This window comes from Chaetura pelagica, unplaced genomic scaffold (genome assembly GCF_000747805.2).
Source record: "Chaetura pelagica isolate M959 unplaced genomic scaffold, ChaPel_1.0 scaffold28, whole genome shotgun sequence".
In the NCBI taxonomy this organism is placed as follows: Eukaryota; Metazoa; Chordata; class Aves; order Apodiformes; family Apodidae; genus Chaetura; species Chaetura pelagica.
The window spans coordinates 1,398,838-1,403,633 of NW_009954303.1; positions in this window are offsets into that span (position 1 = coordinate 1,398,838).

Below are 4,796 nucleotides of genomic sequence, written 5' to 3' on the forward strand. Positions count from 1 at the left end.
AGGGGCAGGGGCAGGGGCAGCTCTGCCTGCCGCACCTACGCAACTCACCAGTGGCCCTGCCCCAGCTGCCACACACGGCTTGATGATGCAACCCCTGCACAAATGCCACCGAGCCAGTTTGCAGACAGTGCTGCATTGAATCCCAGCTGAGGTGAACTGATTTTGGGGTTTGGCTGGTAAACATGGCCTTGCACCTCTCCTATGTCCAGGGGCTGGCAGTAATAAACCTGTCGAGCTGGAGCTAATGCAGGTAAGGACCTTCCAGTCCAGCACCAGCATCTGCTGGTTCCCATGCCAGGGTGAGCTGCCAGGCGTGGAGGTAAAGCACAGTGAGTTAGAGCTGGAGCAGCCCTCAGTCTGGATACTCAACAGTCAGAGATGCAAATGGCAGTCTCTGTTGTGTGGGGTGTGTTATCCACCAGCCACCAGCGAAACCCAACACTGAGCTGTAGCACCAAACCCTGCTTCCCAGGCCCTCCACGGGCCAAGAGGCAGTGTCACACTGCCAGCAAGGAGCAGCTCTGGCTTCTGTTCTCAGCCATGTACTGATGTTCTGGATGATCTTACCAAAGTACCTTCACTTCTGTATTTTCCCCTCCAACATGGTCTCATTGGCTGTTGGATTCTCAGAGGAGGAACCACAGCCTTGCTTAGAGGCACCAGATCCTGGGCTTGCTTGGGCCCTTGGCACCATGGGCTTCGTGCAACCAGTGCAATTGCAGCAACGCTCAGACAGGGTTGGCTGATACAAAGGAAGAGCAGGGTGCTGGTGGATCTGCCTCTTCCCTCCTTTCCATCCCTGGATGCTGGCAGGCCTATGCAGGATATGTGTGGCAGGTTGGATAGTGAAAAGCACCCAGCTCTGCAGGCAGACCATGGCAGTGTGCAGCCCTGCTGGGGGTAGGAGAGGCAGGCACAGATGGCAGCAGATGCTCTCATCAGTGAAAATGATTGAAGCAAAACACAAACCAAAAAAACCTAGCAACTGGTGAGCAGCCTAACAAAAACCAGCACAGAGCTAGGGGAAAAGGGTCTAGATCTGACAGAACCTTGCAAGGATGCTACCACCATGCTGCCTTCTGTCCTGGGGTAATGTTTTTTCCTTTCCTAACTCACTTAAGGAAAAGAAAGACCATGCCTTGTACCAGAGCACTGGGCAGTGATTATTTTTCAAGACTCAGGTATACTTAAATGGAATCACTTAGTGTCTCTCCCCTTCCCCTGTCCCTGTTCTCTCTCTCCTCCCCCTCCCACTGCCTTCAGAGTAGTAAATATGACCCCAAATGGCTTCTAGGCACACCAAAGCCGCTCACCTAACCTCGCTGCTCAGGGAAAACCCACATGTGTGCCAACGTGGCACGCTGTTTCAGCACTGGGGGCAAAGGAGCAGGCATGCTTCCTGCACCTGAGGAGTGTTACTGCAAAGCTCTGCAGGGCTGAGCTGCTGCCAGTGGCCTCAGCTCCTCCGGCGTGATCACTTTGTGCCAGTGCAAAGGTCCTGCTCTTCCGCCCCTCCCATCCCCTGACTTTGACCCGTAGTGCCAGTGCTCAGAAGCCATGCCCCACATTTGGCACATCTCCACACTCCTGACTATCTTTTCTCAGACGTGTCTGGGGTTGAGGGAACCAGAGTGAATATATTAAACACATGATGTATTTCTTTCTCCTGGGCAGGAGTCAGAGCCACAGAACGAATGCTCCTGCAGCGCGGGCTGAGCTGAATGGCACAGCACACAGCCCTCCCGTCTGCTACTTCTGCAATTAATTGCTCAGTGGCTGCTTTTGCAACGGGCACACGCAGCTCTGCGCCCGTCAAGTGCTGAGCCACACTGTGCACAGTCAGGTATTTCTGTGGGAAAACAGAGACGGATCCAGGGCAGACCCTGTGTGAGAAACACAGCTGCCTGGTGATGCTGCAAGTGCTTTTGGACTACTCAAGCATGTTGATTCACTCCACTAATGGAGTGACACCATTTTGGGCTTTGCAGGAGGAAGGGTCATGCTTGGATTCTCTCTGTATCTGCTGGGCTCCATTTCAGCCATAGGGAGGGAGAGCTGGACACCTGGATCCCAGGGAGTACATGGGCAGTAGCTGAAGAGGGTGTGGTATGCACAGTTCACCACAGTCAATATGTTTCTTTACAAAACGGGGCAATACAGAGCCTGGCAAACACTTTGTTCCAGCACGTTGCAGTGGCCCCTCTCCCGGACATCACAGCCAGAGTGACAGGCCTGCTCATGACAGAAAAAAAACATGTTTGGTGGAAGTGGAGCAATGTCAGCCAAAGGGCAAACTCTTGCTTCAGCCATCAGCACAGTTTTGAGGTGCCAGTACCCCTATGGTGGGAAGACAGTGTCCCGTGCCACAGCCAGCTCGAGGCTGGCTTAGCTGGTGGTGCAAGGAACTGCATCTGAACATCAGCTAAGGTTAAAAAAAATTATTCAGCTATTTAAAGTAATTGCAGGTTGACAAAAAGCCTCTGTTTTTTCATGGATAAGAAAGTTGGTTTAGTAGCAATTTCTTTTTCCTAGTTTTAGGAAAAAGGTTCCAATTTTAAACCCTGTAGGATGCAGGAGGCTTTGCTGTGCTCTTCTGCACTTGGCCCATCATGGCAAATAGGGAGCCTGGTAAACATTTTAGCAAGAACTATTAAATGTACAAACATAACTTTGATTCGACACACATAGCTGGCACGCTATCCATCTTTGGATGTGCCTGGAATCTGGGAAAGGAGAAAAAAACAGAGTGGGCCGAATTTTTTTTTAAGCACTTTACCTGAAATAAAGCACTTCCCCTTAGCAATAAGCAACTTGCTGCATAATTTTTGCTCAGCTTATGGTGGTTGTGATGGGGAGGTGGGAGGCCGGCCCTGAGGCTGAGACAATAGATTCACATCTGGTAGATGGGAGCTTAGAGTGTCTAAGGCTGCTTTGTTCTGCCTGCCTGACCATAACACCATTGCCCAGACTCTCCCTGCTTAATTTCCCCTGGGGGAAAATAGGGATGCTGTTCGCCTGGTCAGTGTGCTCGAGCCACCCAGAGCCTCAGGTGTGCTCACAGCACTGCCCTCACTCAGGCTGTCTGCCCTCTCCCATGGAGTCATGAGTCCACACCTGAATGCCAGAATTTCAGGTTGAACAGGATTGGGATCTAAATGGGGTTAGCCCTGGCTTCGGGAGGCAGGTGAGGTTTTGCAAGGCTCCATCACTGCCTGCTCTTGGCCCTTGCGATCCCAGGAGCAGCTTAACAGCAGTGAATCATTTGTTTTGGTTTCTCCCCATGAAGTGTTTGGCTGCAGTGCCTCACACAGAAGCAGTGGGTGTGGGAGAGATGCACAGCTTCTGGGCTGGAGCCTCTCCCACTGGGCACAAGAACCAGAATCTTACTGGTCCCCAGCCCCACTGGAGCACCTCCTTCTGTTTGCTGCCTTTAGGGATCTTGTATGGGTCAAATCTCCTGTGTTTCCATCACCCACGAATGCATCAGGGTCTGTGGGGTGGCTGAGGAGAGGTTGCCAGAGATGGAGGCTCAAGAGGGAGTTCAGCTCAGCCTCTTGCTGGAATGAACAGCCCAAGGCAGCTGTCCGGCAGGTCCTTGGGACACTCCATGCTCTGCCCCTTCCTCACCACCTCCTTCTCCTCACTTAGTGGCAGCCCAGCATCCTTCTCCCATCTCCTTCCTCACACTGCTCCCACGCACTGTGCCACTGGCCAGCCAGGGAGTGATCTTCCCAACAGCCAATCAGGGATGCTCCTCTGGCAGCATCATGCCAGGCCCAGAGTGGGAAACATTGATTTAACACAGGTTTGGAAAAAAACTTGAAAACCTCTTCCTTCAGCAGGCTTTGCTAGCTCATAGCTCTCTGCCTAGATAATAGATTTTACAAGGAGGATTTGAGATTTTCTAACTTGTTCATTTCCCCTTCATTTTTTTCTGTTTTATCCCTGGAAAAATGGGTGTTGGGCAAAGATAGAAACAGCCCTAAGCTGAAGCAAGAGAAGCCTTTCTCAGTTTCTCCTCAGCCAGGTCACCCTGCATGGATGTGAGAAGGGAGCTGAGCAGGAAAACTATCAGGAAAGGCAGAATGGAAGAAAGACCCTGGCTTTACTCCAGCCGTGCTAGGCACAGTCCTGCTTCAGCTCTCACCAGAATGAGTGCTCCAGAGCCAGCAGAGGAGCAAGCATCCTAGCCCAGTACCTTGCCACTGATCATGGTGAGTGGGCCTCGCTGCTCAGGTAGAGCAGCCCCGGTTTTGCTGAAGTTTCACTGCTGACAGCTTTGGATGAGCTGATTTTCTGTGGCAGGAGAAGGGTATGAACTCAGTGCTGCTTGTGCAATACAGTGAGATTTTTTAGCAACCCATGGTTTTATACCTCTGGTATTCTATGAGAAATGACCTTTCCAGGAAAGACTTTGCCACCAGTAACTGTGGGAGCTCGACACCCTTCTTGAGCAGGCTGCCAGCTTTGTGTCTGGAGAGATGAAACTTAATTTTAAAACATCCACATACTGACAGGGAGAAAGGCTGCCGTGGTTTCCCTAAGCACCAGCAAAACCTAAGCTTCTATACTCTAATCTGTCCTTAAGATGGAGCAGGCAGAGGGAGGACTCGACCCCCTTCTTGAGCAGGCTGCCAGCTTTGTGTCTGGAGAGATGAAACTTAATTTTAAAACATCCACATACTGACAGGGAGAAAGGCTGCCGTGGTTTCCCTAAGCACCAGCAAAACCTAAGCTTCTATACTCTAATCTGTCCTTAAGATGGAGCAGGCAGAGTGAGGCCAAGGCCAGTGAAA